The sequence below is a fragment of the Mytilus galloprovincialis genome, chromosome 5 (genome assembly GCF_965363235.1).
Source record: "Mytilus galloprovincialis chromosome 5, xbMytGall1.hap1.1, whole genome shotgun sequence".
Taxonomy (NCBI): Eukaryota; Metazoa; Mollusca; class Bivalvia; order Mytilida; family Mytilidae; genus Mytilus; species Mytilus galloprovincialis.
Genome location: NC_134842.1, coordinates 84981987 through 84998629, shown reverse-complemented (window position 1 = coordinate 84998629; position 16643 = coordinate 84981987). Strand labels below are relative to the sequence as shown.

Below are 16643 nucleotides of genomic sequence, written 5' to 3'. Positions count from 1 at the left end.
AACTGGAAATATATATATTATAGTTAATTGCTATTAATAAGTATTGAAATATGCATTGTGTTTAAATGCAATATCAGTATTTAGTTCTATTACAATCTTTAATCAATCCTAATTCTATCTTACTTTTGAGATATAGTTTTTCATATGTGACGTCACTTTTCTGCTGTTTCAGAAATTTCATATATTCAAATGTGACGTAATTTTTAATGCCTTTTCACCATCGTATGTGACGTCATTTTCATAATTTACTGCATTGAGGTCTGGACTGAGTCGGGTGTGTCTATTCTGTGCATTATGTATTCGTGTTTGTTTTATGTAATGGGTTAATACTTCAGTTTCATTATGTATATCTGTTATATTCATTTGATAAAATTTACTGTTTGCAATAGCATTAATTGTTCTAAATAATAAGGATGTTCTTATCCCAAACATAGCCGTATTTGACACAACTTTTGATCTTCAGTGCTGTACAACTTTGTACTTTTTTTCGCTTTCGATCTTTTATATCTGGGCGTCACTGGTGAGTCTTGTGTGAACAAGGCGCGTTTTTGGCGTATTAAATTTTAAACCTAATGCTTTTTGTGTTATAGATAATGCTTATTTTAAGGTTTTTTGTCCAGGGATTTATGAGTTTAAACAGCGGTATACTACTGTTGCCTTTATTAGAAGAACAAATAAAATACGAATTTGGTGAGCACTAAGGAAAAACAGTTTTAATTGAGAAATCATTTAAGGGGGATGTTTTATAATAATATAACAAAGGTCCGTTTGTCGTTCTTTTAGTTTACAACGAGCGATACAATTATAGGTAGGGGAACAATATCAATAGAACAGATCAAACCGTGATACAATATCAAGTCAACCCTGACTTTTTTTTATTCTAATAGGACTAATGATATTCTTTCGAATCGACGTGCTCTCGATGAAAAAAATATAAGTGTTCCAATAACACTATTAGTATTGACGAAAAAGACAAGGCAAATTGATTTAGTAACATCTTTAACATACGTAGATAGCATCGAAATATTTAACTGAAGTAGGACATGGAGAAGTCATAAATGGATGTGTATCTATAGCATGTATCGGAAAATACGGGTTTATTCTTTTTTTTGTTGCGTATAACACTCACAGAAATGTAGCTTACAACCTAAGAATGTGTAACTGAAACAGAGACGAAAAATACCAGAGGAACAGTCAAAATCATAAATCGAAAATAAACTGAGAACGCCATGCTCAAAAACGAAACTGACAAACAGACTAACAACAGTACATAAAATTATTAAAAAGTCGTTTTACTAATGTTAAAGAGACGGTGTCTGTTAATGATTTCTTTCATGTATCTAAAAGTAAAATAACAACAATACGGAACTCCGAGGAAAATTCAAAACGGAAAGTCCCTAATTAAATGGCAATATCGAAAGCACAAATACATTACACAAATGGATAATACTGTCATATTATTTGACAACTACAATACGATGTTTGACGTATTCATATTTTTTTTATGTACAATATGTATAAGTTATAACATGCCCTTTTCCATATCAGCCCAATGCTTAAGCCGAGAGTCGTATGGTCCGAGGGATGATACCAGGGCTTATATGGAAAAGACATGGCGTTGTCAGTTTATTTTCGATTTATGAGTTTGACTGTTCCTCGGGTATCTTTCGTCCCTCTTTTATAATCTATCCATCATATATTTAAGTTTTGAAGAAAAGGAAAAAACTATTAAAATAGACCATAAGAAGTCAAATCTCTAAACTTTTATCACATTTTCCATGATTTTCTTTTTCATTTAATATATTTCAATACATAATTATTTTAATATTTCACTTATTTTTAAATATGGTAATAGACAAGAGCGATCATTTGGCAAATTGGGGTTACATCAATAATAGTTGGGAGGACATTGTTGGTTGTGGCCGTTGTAGCAGAATTCTCATAATTCTCAATACAAACATTGTCATTGTTCGCAATGGTCGTTAAGGACGCATTGACGTCACGTCATTCGGTATCGGGGCACAATAACCAACAACCACTTTTTTGTCGGGCAGAAATTGATTAGGACAATTTTGCGGTTATTGCATATCCAAAACCGAATGTTTTCATATTTGATAATAATTGAAATGTCAGTCGTATATATATACCTTCGATTGTAAACAAGTCTAAATTGAAAACAGCGTTTAAACTTATGATAGTGTTAAATAAAAACTGCAAGTATTATACGTTTGCATGTAAAACAAATTTCTAGTAAGAGGGGTCTAAATGCAGCACAAACAACATTTTGCCATAAATAGTTTAACATTTGATTTATACTAACTGTAACAAAGTTTTATTCTATTCATTGCTGACAAATGAACAAATAACAGTCTCCGGGACAAGTTTGCAATTCCGCTGAGTGCAAAAGTTGTCACCTTAATTTTTGGAGTTAAGTCAAAACAAAGTTGATAACTTGGTTGGTATTGGTTCCCTGATATTTGTCCTAAAATTTTTTGGATCTAGCACCACTGTTGAAAAAGTTATGCCCCTTTTTTCAACAATTTCCTCACAGGAAAAGTACTTTTCCTCAAGGGAAATCAAATTTCCCTGAAGGAAAAAGATTTTTCCTCAAGGGAAATTGTTTTTTCCTCAAGGGAAAAAGATTTCCCTTAGGGAATTTGCTGCATAATTATTTCCTTTGAGGAAATTCTATTTCCTTTGAGGAAATTCTATTTCCTTAGAGGAAATTCTTTTTCCTTTGAGGAAATTTGCAGCTTCAAATTTTCCTTGGAGGAAATACTTTTTCCTGTGAGGAAATTTGTAGCTTCAAATTTTCCTTGGAGGAAATACTTTTTCCTGTGAGGAAATTTGTAGCTTCAAATTTTCCTTGGAGGAAATACTTTTTCCTGTGAGGAAATTTTTGACAAACACTTTTCCTTGGAGGAAAATACAAGACAACAAATTTCCTCTAAGGAAATCATTGATCTTCAAATTTCCTCTAGGGAAATTTCTGAACATCAAATTTCCCTTAAGGAAATGTTTTTCCTCTATGGAAATTTCATAACAGTACAAACAGTATTAATATATTTTCTCCTAGACTGAATTATTGATACAAAAGATAATTAAAACTTTAATACTGTAATACAAATTTTCATGGTGAGTATTAAACATACAAAAACAAAAGGCTGACTGTTTAGCATGTTTAAGACAATACAATAATAAGCAAAATGCTATGAATATCATACCATTTGTGATGTTATTAATATTGTGCTCATATTTGCATATTAAATCAAATAAACACTTTTCATGTCAAATTAACTTGTCTTCTGTTTCAGCTGCTGTGTATTCGACCCCCTACATAACTGTTCAGTGCATAAATAATTCAATCCACAAGACATCTTCCTTCAATTGGTTGAATAAATTTTGGCAACGTATGTTCTTCAAACATCTTCTTTGTATATTTGATATGATGGAGCCATGTACATGAATTGATAAAGCAGGTGTTTATTTCGACAACAAACATGACAAAGATACTATTTTTTTTCTTAATTTCTCCATAATCCATCAGTTAATATGAATGTAGGTTGTTACATTTTACACAATTGTGTTCTTTGATAGTACTCCATTTTGTTTATAGCAATTTTGTAGGATTTTTTCTATTTCTTTTTCCAGAAAAACACACAGTTGAGTTCATTTCACATTAATAATCCAATTAGCACATTATGTAGAAAAGTATTAACAATTAAGTTTCCTCTTCAGTATAGACCTGCAGGACCTGTTGATGATCATAAAAACCAAGATATCTGACCTATAAATACACAAAATAAAAATAAAATGTTATAAATGGAGAAAAAAACAGCAATATAAATAAGCTTATTTTATCATGTTTTAATGAACATTTTGAGAAACTTTCATTTGATATTCTTACTTGTCATGCTTATGAGTTCTCTTATTTCAGTGCTTTGTGTCCAAGATTTAATATTCATTGTTTAGTGCCTTGCAGTGATATTTAAAGTTGAGCCACTTGCAATAGTTGTTATAGAATGTTCATATGTTGTGTTAATATTTGAACCACTGTCCTATATTATGGTCAGGTTGAGTGCTCACAGACATGAGGCCTAAATTAATATATTGTTTGTTTCCCTAATCCCTATTCTGACAAGCCAGGTGTGGGTAGGTAGGTAGGTAAATAATTTTATTTTTCCCAAAAGCCTGAATATTATCGGATGATCCGGCAAGCCCGAAAATCAGAAATGAATAAAATAATATTTGGCTTAGTTTTGACAATAAAATTTTATGAGTAGGGCCATTTTTGCAGGGTCGGTCAGGATTGGAGAAACAAACAATATTTTATATTAGGCATGATTTTTTTTTATTAATTGTTATTGACTTTGAACATGTTGAACTAAATTGGATTGTTTAAATCTTTATATGTTGAGATCTTTAATGGATGACCTATAAATGAAGTGTTTTCTCATTATTGAAGGCAGGCCCATGATTGGCCTTTAATTTCTTGCATCCGCTTCATTGAACTCTGGTGGATAAGTCACTCATTTACCATACCACATTTTCTTATTTTTATATGAGTCATCATTCAAAGGCAATTTCTTTTATTACTGTAATTCAGAAATTATCGAAACTTTTTAGTAATGCGAATAATGTGACTGGGTGAGTATCGCAAAAATAAGAAATCATATTTTGATAACAGAAACATATATATATATATATATATATCATGTAACTATATAGATCTTTATGCAGATTTTTTTTGTAATCACAATAAGTTGTCCCTTCCCTGAAAACTCTGAATTTACAGTATATAGAAGTGGTCTTACCATTTAGGCCTTGTTGTATTCTGTTTATCTTGTTTTGCGCTCATTTCTATTGTAACTGTTTATATTTTTCATCATTTTTCTATATTTCTTGTCCTATAAAACATAAAAAGGGTAAAAACTATTATAAAACATCAGTTTGTGTTTTTCTTTATATTCAGTTATATTTAAAAAGAATGGAATATTTGTGCTATTTCATTTCACAAACTTTTTGCCAGTCATGACTTTCAAAGACTTTCACCCTGGTCAATAGTTTAAAAAACAAACATTCCCATACTTTTTCTTTGTGTTCGTACTAATTTTTCATTTGACAACAAAGACATGATTCAACTATTCTTCTAAAATTTGTTTCGATTGACTAGGTTAAACTCTGAAATATTGTTAACAGTATAATCTGTATGTGTCTCACTTGTCAAAATTTTAAATTAATATATAAATCAGATAAAAATGCTATGCATGGCTCAGCTTGATACAAACGTACAGGTTGAACCCAGAACAGTTGGGGCAAGTATGGACACAACATTCAAGCTCAATACAACTCTGAATTTTAAATTTGGATTGTGATTCAATAGTTGATGCAGCATAGATTTCTGACACAGAATGAATGCGGTCCAAGTACTTAAAAATTTTAAATTGACAATTAACCTCTAAAATGGTCCAATATTCAAAATCTCAATACATGGTTAGATGCAGCATATCAACATGATCAAAGAACCCCAATAATTCATTTTTTGGTGAAATCAAATAAATGTGATGATTTTGTATCTAAGGCTAGATTGTTTATATTAGTAACTGTTCTGCAGAAGCCTTATTTTATGCATTGTGTATATACTTTAATAAAACATAGAAAAGAGTAAGATGTTTCGCGGGTAAACTTTGGGTCAGGTTGAATGTAAAGGGGTGTTCCTTATGAAACTCAGATACGAGTAATGAGACACTTTGGAAGAACACCCCTCCTATAATAATGGTACGGCTACCATCGGGGTATATAAGCAGGAGAGATTCCTAGCTCAGGGTCGATTGTTAGAAGTCTTCGTAGACTTAAGACCACGGTACGTTGATATTCGAGATCGCTCGCTCGTATATATATTATATATTATTACTAAGTGTAATAAAGAACAGGTCGGTGCCTGTTATAAATACGGATTTGTATATTTACAAGCGGAACCGTATTGTACCGTATAGGACAAGTGTGAGTCTGTGTGACCACCTTGTAAAGTACATAATTGTACAAGAGGAACAAAGACAAGTTTGTAAACTTGTAGGGTACATCATTGTACCAGGAGGACAAGTTTGTTCCTGACCCAAGGACAAATTTGTAAGAGTACAAATTTGTACCAGTTGTATATAGATACTTTAAGTAGAATAGTTTATAGATAGTTTATTAAAGAGTGCAAAGAGCAGTTGTACATATTTTGGTTCATTGACGTATATATTTGAATAAAGATTATTTGTTATATGTTTTGTAAATAGAGCAATTTTGGATCCAGTATCAAACTGGTAACGTACTCATTCTAAATTGAAATAGACACGCTTACCCTGTGTACACGTTACATAATTTGGTGGCAGCGGTGGGATCCAAATAGTTCATTTTTAAATCCATAGTGAAAGATTATATATCCAAATTTGATCATCTTATAAACTTATATCCAAACTGTCTTGTGAGAATTTACTGTTCACTTTTGCACATATCGTTTTTGTTCAAACTGTTCACTTTTGCACAAATCAAATTAAAATTGTCCTGTTTACGTTTTAAATTTCCCACGGTTAAGTTACGATTATTATTTACATTAAGGATTAACGATCGATAGTGGTACAGGCAATTTTGTGATTGACATTTATTACATTGTACATTTATGACATTGTGTTGACATTATTATATTGTGTATGCATGGTTAAATCGCAAATTAAAGTACAAACATGTCTTTTGATGATACAATCGACGAGTACACAAAACAAATTTATGATATGGAAGAAGGAACAACTTATAGAAACAGTTTTGTTTCGTCAACACCAAAAGATCAGGGTGTTCGTCCAAAATATAATATTGTATCAAGAAATGATTCGGGTTTGGGACCAAGAGGGTCATCATTGTCAAGAAAGGAAGATAATGAAAAGGTTGTTTTACCAACATTCAACAACCCGAATACGTACAAAACTGTAAAATTTTCCCAAATTGATTTGAGGGAAGGGGATACTTTGCCTTTACCCATAGACAATAGTTACATTAGGGAAATAGACGAAACTGACAAATCAAAGTACCGACATACTGGTAACACAGATAATTCTGGTGTGAAAATTAAACCATGTCACTATAACGGTAGCACATCATGGACAGACTATTTGTCCCATTTTGAAATGTGTGCACTTGTAAATAATTGGTCGGAAAATCGAAAAGGGTTATACTTAGCGGTATCGTTAATGGGACAGGCACAAGCGGTACTTGGAGATTTACCAAGTGAGAAAAGACAAAACTTTACCGATTTAGTCAGCGCACTTGAAGAGCGATTCGCGCCTTCTAGTCAAACTGAGTTATATAGAGTTCAGTTTAAAGAGAGATGTCAAAAAGCCAGCGAATCTCTTCCCGAATTAGGCCAGTCAATTCGGAGATTGTCCAACTTGGCATATCCTACTGCCCCATTGGACGTACGTGAAACTCTCGGAAAAGAGCAGTTTATTGACGCGCTTGTCGATTCGGAAATGCGGCTTAGAATAAAACAATCGCGACCGAAAGGTTTAAATGATGCCGTGAGACTTGCTGTTGAACTAGAGGCGTACAATAAAGCCGAAAATAAAGTAAGAGAGGGACGAGGTTATTTACGGCAAACTATGAACGATGACGAGTTAGGTAGGGAAGAAAAGAATACAAGTAGTGACTCACCAACGAAAGACATTGCATCATGGATGCAAACAATGGAGAAAAGTCTAAGTACTCTTACGACTGAAATGGCAAAATTAAAAACTAGTGGTACAAATGTGGGGTCTTCTTATGCTAAAACGAGATATACCCAAAGTAAGAGGACAAATAAGGGTTGTTATAATTGTGGCAAATTTGGTCATTTAGCAAGGGACTGTCGCCTACCCCGAAGAAATCGGAACAATTATAATGGTAATAAGGGGGATGGAACTGTCAAAACATTAATGAAAACTAGGAAACAAAATAACCGTAAGACAAATGAAGGTGCGGTTACAACAGCATCTGAAGATGCTGGTATGTATGTCAAACTAAATGTAGGAGACATTGAAGCCAAGTTTGTGGTTGATACAGGAGCAACTTTGACATTGGTATCTTCCAAGTTATACGATATGTTGACTCCATTAGATAAATCATATCTGAGTGAAGTAAAGACAAGTGTTAGGTCAGTATGTGGCACTAAGCTAGAGCTTCGAGGAAAAGGCAGGTTCAATCTGCACTTCGGTCCAAATATGTTGCAATCTGAAGCTGTTGTGACTGATCTGCAAGTTGACGGTATACTTGGTTTGGATTTCATGAAAAGACATAATTGTTTAATTGATGTTAAGAATGGACACTTTTGTATTGGGGATTTTAGGGTAGATTTGTGTTTTCAGGGATCAATAGGCTGTTACCGAGTGGTGGCTTCAGAAGCGGTTGTTATACCGCCAAGGTCAGAAATAGTCATTAATGGCACGGTTTGCTTAGCAGAAGGTCAGAAATTACCTGCTGACAATGCTTTGTTAGAGGCAAATGAGCATGCAGGGAAAGACTACATTTTGACTGCTAGAACGTTGGTAAGGTCAGGCGAAAAAGTCCCTGTTAGATTAATGAACACAGAACTAGATCCTAAGACAATCTATCCTGGTACAACTATAGCCCAAATGTCTGGTGTTGAACAAGTACTGGATGGTAATATTGGTTCAAATGAACAGAAACATGACGGACTTAGACCAGATTTACAAGATCTGTTAGACAGGACATCAGATGAATTGACTTCGAAAGACAAACAAAAAGTAAAATCTTTGTTGATAGAAAATCAAAACTTGTTTGCTTCATCTGATGTTGACTTGGGAAGGACCAATCTCGTAAAACATGAAATCAATACGGGAAACGCAAGGCCGTTTAAAGAACCGCCTCGTCGTACACCGTATCATTTGAACAAGGTAGTTAATGACAACCTTGACAAAATGTTACAAAAAGGGATTATTGAACCCTCCCATAGTCCCTGGGCGGCAGGGATAGTCTTAGTTAAGAAAAAGGACGACACTTATCGCTTTTGCGTAGATTATAGACGCTTAAACAGTGTTACTCTTAATAAAGACGCGTACCCTTTACCAAGGATTGACGATTCGTTGGATCATTTAGCAGGAAATAAATGGTACAGTACTCTGGACTGTTGTTCAGGATTTTGGCAGGTGGAGCTTGCCGAAAATGACAAACACAAAACCGCTTTTGCAACGCGAAGGGGTTTATTTCAATTTCGCGTCATGCCTTTTGGGTTGTGTTGCGCTGCACAGACATTTGAGCGATTGATGGAAACCATTCTAGCTGGTTTGCAGTGGGAAACATGTCTGGTTTACATTGACGATATAATCGTTTTTGGAAAAACACTAGATGGTATGCTTGATAATTTAAGAGACGTTTTTGCTAGGCTTAAATCGGCTGGTTTAAAGCTGAAGGCGAAGAAGTGCACCTTGTGTACCACCAAGGTTCGTTTCTTAGGACATATTGTCTCTGAGGAAGGAATATCAACCGACCCTGACAAGATTAAGGCTGTAAAAGAGTGGCCCACCCCTACAAATATAACTGAAGTTCGTTCCTTTTTAGGACTTTGTGGGTACTATAGGAAATTTATTAAAAACTTTGCCCACATTGCTAAACCATTACACAAAATAACAGAGAAAGAAACAAAATTTGTTTGGACTTCAGAATGTCAAGAATCTTTTGACCAATTAAAAGGTAAATTAATAAACGCACCAGTTCTTGCATATCCAGATTTTAACAAAGAATTCATTTTGGATACTGATGCAAGCAATTTGGCAGTCGGAGCTGTCTTGACTCAGAAATCTGATGAAGGGCTTGAACATGTTGTGGCTTATGCTAGTCGTACACTTTCAAAATCAGAACGAAAGTACTGTGTGACACGCAAGGAATTGCTTGCTGTGGTTTGTTTTGTTAAACATTTTAAACCATACCTCTACGGTAGAAAATTCACGGTTAGAACTGATCACGGATCATTAAAGTGGTTACTTAACTTTAAGAACCCAGAAGGACAGATAGCTAGATGGATAGAGACATTAGGATCATTTGAGATGCAAATTCAACATCGGCCAGGAGTGCAACATAGGAATGCAGACGCACTTAGTCGCATTCCTTGTAAACAATGCGGTTATTATTCCGGTTTAGAAAAAGAGACCGAGACTAAAGACCAATATGACACTGTTAATGCTATCACCCGTTTTGATGATAGTAATGACAAAGATGATGACAGTAAACATCATGATTTGTCTCTAATAGAAATTCAGAAAAATGATCATGACTTGAAAATAGTGACAAAATGGGTAGAAACAGACGAACGTCCGGATTACAAAGATATTTCTGATAAGGGATTTTTCTTGAGATCACTTTGGAATCAATGGAACAATTTAGAGTTAAGAGACGGACTTATCTACAGACGGTTCGAAGACCCTGCAACCAAAATTGTTAAAATGCAGGCTATCATTCCTTTATCAGAACGCAAAAAGGTTTTACAATTTTCCCATGATGATAAATGTTCTGCTCATTTGGGTATCCATAAAACTTTGGCAAAAATTAGACAATCTTATTATTGGCCTGGATTACAAAATGACGTCAGGACTTACATAAACGGATGTGACAAATGTGCAAAGCGAAAAAGTCCACAAAAGTCCAAAAGAGCTCCAATGGCTTTAGTTGAAGCTAATGGGCCAATGGAAAGGATAGCTACAGATATCCTTGGTGAGTTGCCAGAAACAGAGAGTGGTAATAAATATATCTTGGTAGTTTCTGACTACTACACAAAGTGGACGGAATCTTTTGCCATGCCAAATATGGAAGCTAAGACTGTGGCTAAGATTATAGTTGAAGAAGTCATTGTAAGATTTGGTGTTCCTCATTGGATACATTCAGATCAAGGTAGACAATTTGAAAGTTTGTTGTTTCAAGAGATGTGTTGTATTCTAAACATTAAGAAAACACGTACAACTCCATATCATCCAAAATCTGATGGTATGGTGGAAAGGTTTAATAAGACTCTTGCAACAATGTTAAGTTCATTTGTGGAACAAAATCAGAGAGACTGGGATGAATACATTCCTTTCGTCATGGTGGCATATAGGGCATCCGAACACGAGACTACTGGGCAAACGCCAAATAGTCTCATGTTAGGTAGAGAACTATCAACCCCTTTAGACATCATGTATGAAATGCCACCATCAGTTAAAGATATACCTGCACATAAGTGGGCTTGGGAGCTTAAGGAAAAATTAGAAATCTCCCACAGCTTTGTCAGAGGTAAAATAAAAGGGCAAATGCGAAGACAGAAACACTATCACGACCTCAAACTGTCATATCAAAATTTCAGAAAAGATGATGAGGTATACGTCTATTTCCCAGTAAAGAAACCTGGGATGTCTTCAAAACTGACTAGTTTCTGGAAAGGTCCTTTCAAAATTCTCGACAAATATGGCGACCTTACATATAAAGTTGACTGTGGATACAGAGGGAAACCACAAGTCATACATGTCGATAGACTTAAGAAAAAGAACAAACAGACATTAAGGACAGAATCGGATAATAACACTTTTGTTCCATTAGGCACTGAAAATGATACAGCTGAAAACGACCCTATAGAGACTCCTTATTCACAGGACATTGCTGTTCATGAGTCAACGTTGCCCGAGGAAGAAATGCAAGAAAGTAGTTATGAAGGGCGTCGTACAAGGCGAAAACCAGTTTGGATGGCAGATTACATTGTTAAATAGATTTTGTACATTTATTTGAATTCATGTGTGTATATAGTACTTCAATGTTTTATCCGTTTTAAAAGTTAGTTTTAGACATGCGGGACGCATGTGTTTTTGAGGCGTGGGTTATGTGATGATTTTGTATCTAAGGCTAGATTGTTTATATTAGTAACTGTTCTGCAGAAGCCTTATTTTATGCATTGTGTATATACTTTAATAAAACATAGAAAAGAGTAAGATGTTTCGCGGGTAAACTTTGGGTCAGGTTGAATGTAAAGGGGTGTTCCTTATGAAACTCAGATACGAGTAATGAGACACTTTGGAAGAACACCCCTCCTATAATAATGGTACGGCTACCATCGGGGTATATAAGCAGGAGAGATTCCTAGCTCAGGGTCGATTGTTAGAAGTCTTCGTAGACTTAAGACCACGGTACGTTGATATTCGAGATCGCTCGCTCGTATATATATTATATATTATTACTAAGTGTAATAAAGAACAGGTCGGTGCCTGTTATAAATACGGATTTGTATATTTACAAGCGGAACCGTATTGTACCGTATAGGACAAGTGTGAGTCTGTGTGACCACCTTGTAAAGTACATAATTGTACAAGAGGAACAAAGACAAGTTTGTAAACTTGTAGGGTACATCATTGTACCAGGAGGACAAGTTTGTTCCTGACCCAAGGACAAATTTGTAAGAGTACAAATTTGTACCAGTTGTATATAGATACTTTAAGTAGAATAGTTTATAGATAGTTTATTAAAGAGTGCAAAGAGCAGTTGTACATATTTTGGTTCATTGACGTATATATTTGAATAAAGATTATTTGTTATATGTTTTGTAAATAGAGCAATTTTGGATCCAGTATCAAACTGGTAACGTACTCATTCTAAATTGAAATAGACACGCTTACCCTGTGTACACGTTACATAAAGTTAAATTTTGGACCTTTTAGAACTCAATGTGGACCAATTTGATAATGGGTCAAAATATCAAAAATCTTAATGAATGGTTAGATTCAGCATATCAAAGAGCCCCATATAATCAATTTTTGTTGAAATCAAACAAAGTAAAATTTTGGACCCCGATTTGGATCAACTTGAATTTGGGCCCATAATAAAAAAATCTAAGTAAATATTCAGATTCAGCATATTAATCTGAACACCAAGGATTTAAATATTGTTAAAATCAAAATAAGTTTAATTTTGGACCCTTTGGACCTTAAGGTAGACCAATTTAAACAGGACCAAAAAACTAGGAATCTAAATACACAGTTAGATTTGGCATATCAAAGAACTCCAATAATTCAATTTTCTATAAAATCAAACAAAGTTTAATATTGGCCCCTATTGGCCCCTAATTCATGTAATTCCTAAACTCTGAACAAAACTCTGGTCACAAACCTTGTGTTTGAATTTCATAGATTTCTATTACTTGTACTAAAGTTATTAAGCGAAAACTAAATGTCCTGGGACAACGACGACTACATGATAAAATTGAGAATGGAAAAAGGGAATGTGTCAAAGAGACAACAACCTGACCATAGATTTGAGGGTTGGAATCCTTTTCTTTTACCGAGCAATGCATTTGAATGGGAGATATAGTTGGAACCCCTCTTTGCTCTTGGTTGGGACCCCCCTTTTAAAATGGCTGGATCTGCCCCTGAGAAGCATTATAGAAAAATCTATAAGCTTTAACTCAAAATAAGGATAATTTTATTTTTAAAGGGCAGGCACAGATCCAGAGGGGGGTTCAAGGGATTGGAACCCCCTTTTTTTTGGATAATCAATGCATTTGAATAGGGACATGTAATTGGACCCCCCCCCCTTTTCCCCTTTTGTCCTGGGTTAGAATCCCACCCCCACCCCTTTTTAAAATGACTGGATCCGCCCCTTAAGGGTCTATAATTAAGTTTGACAACATCAGACGACATACTACTTTATCAAAAAAAAAATGCCACATTTCATCCAATTTAATTTCATCCCTTACTTGCTACATGTATTTCATCCATAATATTTAAAGAAATAAATTTGGGAGGAGTATGATTTTAATTCATTTGTAATTTGCAAGTTATTAACTATCCAAACTAGAGACCTAATAGAGTAGATATACTTGACTAATTTAAATCAAACTTGGGGTGACTGGGAACAAAGATTTAAGGGAATAGATGACAGTTTACCTACAATGACCTAGTTTCATAGCAATAGCATACATTAATAAAGACTACATGGTCATTCTTATGTTTAAACGTGGTTTAAACTTTGGGTGTTCATTTTTTAATGTTTAACATGTTTAAAGCTAACAATTTCAGCTACGTACATGTATCAAGATTTGATCCTACATTATTTAAATATTGAAAGAAATAGCTTTTTAAATTTGGATCTATATATAATTGTGAATGTCACATGGATGTATTTTAATGTAAAGCATCTGAAAAATCATTAGCCGTCTCATATTTATTTCAGTTCTTCAAAAGGCAAATTTATATGAGCTTATGCTGAAAATAGAGATTTCTTATTAAGGAGAAATCCCTGCCCCCCTTTTTGTGTGAAAAATTTTGTTGATTATATAGGGAATCACAGAAACATGACTGAGGCAAGCGTCCCCCATCTGAACCCCCCCCCCCCCCCTTGTGTAGGTGTAAGGCAGCAACCATTTGATTTTCTGGGGGGGGGGGGGCTATGGTTTTTTTTGGAAAAAAAAGTTTGTTTCCAGTTTTTGGAGAAAAAAATAATTTGTTTTTGATTCTGAGAAAAAAAAAATGTTTGTTTCACCCTCAGCTGCCACTATATGTAATGCTAAAATTGAAAGAAAAAAATTGTTTTCGACTTGTCAAGAAAAAAATAGATTGTTTTTCGCCACAGGCGAAAAAAAAAATTTGCACAGAAAAAAAAAACCATAGCCCCCCCCAGAAAATCAAATGGTTGCTGCCTAAGTCAGTAAGGAGGCAACCATTTGATTTGTAGGCCGGGTGAAAAATGTGATTGATCTTGCTTTGTAAACTTGTGCTATAAATAAAAATTACCAATCCATTAAAAAATCCGTGAGCCCAATCTCATCCAGTGAAATAGATTATAGTCTGTTTTCGAAGTTATATGGAAGTAAGTTAGTAGTCCAGATAATTATGACGCATTGCAAGGCATTTTTTCTAAGGAGAAGTGTAGAATGGGGGAATGGAACCAATAAATTGATCGGATCCGAAATGTTCTTCCCAGTAAAGGAGCACCTATTATTTTGTAGGTAATTATTATTAGTGTCGGTGGTCTCACAAGTAAATCAGAGTGAATATTGCATGCACATTAAAATTAGCAGAGAAGAGACAATTATCAACTTGTGTATTATTCATTTTCTCGCAGTTATTTACGGTAAATCAGCTATATCGACATAGGAAGATGTGGTGTATGTATATATATATATATATCCGAAAACAGGTGTTCGGTTCTAGTACTATAGTGGCTATAGTATATGACTTTTAAATAACAATTATCAATTATATCTGTATTCTGTGGCGGGTCGAAGGGGATGGAATCCGGGGTTGGCCTCCCCTAGCATTTTGTGAGCAATCATTGCATAAATGATAATCTCGGGAATCCTCTCAAGTTCCTATATACAAGGTGATAGGACGTTCCGTTGGAATAGGTTACCTGTGCATCAGGAAAAGTTTTAAGGCATAGCGTGAAAAGGTAACCTATTCCAACGGAACCGAACGTCCTATCACCTTGTATATAGGAACCTTAAAAATATGTGAATAGGTCGGGAAAAACTCTCTTTTGACACTTAGGTATTGCACTTAGGTATTGCACTGTTGCATTACACACCAATCAAAACGCAAACAATATGGGAAATGATAACATTTTAACCTACACAATATATGAATAAGGTATACACTTTTGAAATCTAAATTATATGAAAAGGGTGGGGTAACCGTAGAAAACCAGCGGCAACGACACCCCTTATTTAATGGAGACATGTAGTTGGAACCCCCTTTATCATGGCTGGATCCGCCCATGATTTTACATGTAAATCAAGCCCCGGGTATTTGTTAGCATAACGGTAACCACGAAAGGGGGGGCTAATTAAAAGCACGAGGAATTATAAATATACAATTCAACAGGGGTAGAGTGCATCGAGGAATGGGAATTAAAATTGTCTCTTCACGATGATCGAAAAAAAGTATCTTATCGTTATTTTCATCATCTTGTCTGAAACACTCTAAATAATGAGCTTCAAGGCGAAAACAAGGCATGTGAAATACTAATAACATACACTTCTTTTTTTATACGTTGTATGGACAAATCCATAAATCCCTCAACAAAAATTGCTTGATTCATGTCATATCAAATAAATTACAGCGCGGAAAGGTAACTTTAATTTAATATCAAAACTAAATTTTTGTTATATTTTTCAATAAATTTATAAATCTTAATTAGGCATGCGTTGCGTGAGTTCCATTTCATGAGACCTACACAGATTTCTATAAAACAAATCAAAAATTATAAATACAGTTTTTCAATTCTTTCCGGCATAGATAAAAAAAAAATATGTATATAATCTATATACGATTTGGTTGAATTATTTCACTTCATTTTAATGATAAATCCTTTAGTTCTTAAATTTTTAATTAAAATGAATTTATCATTTTGATATCTAACGATAAACTTTTTAAATTGAAGTGACATGGTCAGTAACCTAATTAGTTGCATGGCTGATTACCATCTTACAGGTGACCCAGTAATTTTCCATATGACAGTAGCGTGTACCCTCGGGGTTATATCGGGGTGTGTATAACTTATTTTCTGGGGAACATCCTGTCCACGTGTAGTACTTAGCATATATTGCAACAGATGACATTAAACAAATTTTCTTTGTAGCATCGGAGGCAATTTCA

The 16643-nt window shown here is 34.4% G+C and overlaps 1 protein-coding gene and 1 long non-coding RNA gene across 5 annotated transcripts in view; one reads left to right on the top strand and one right to left on the bottom strand.

Moving 5' to 3' along the window:
* The window catches only part of LOC143074789 (uncharacterized), a 61930-nt gene that overhangs the window by 28876 nt on the left and 16411 nt on the right, over nt 1-16643 (top strand). The gene's annotated exons all lie outside the window — the stretch shown is intronic.
* Nucleotides 3097-15134, bottom strand: LOC143076580 (uncharacterized). Its single transcript, XR_012978704.1, has 3 exons — nt 14781-15134; nt 4815-4907; nt 3097-3787 (listed from the first exon to the last, which is right to left on the bottom strand). It is a non-coding gene; the product is annotated as an uncharacterized LOC143076580 (long non-coding RNA).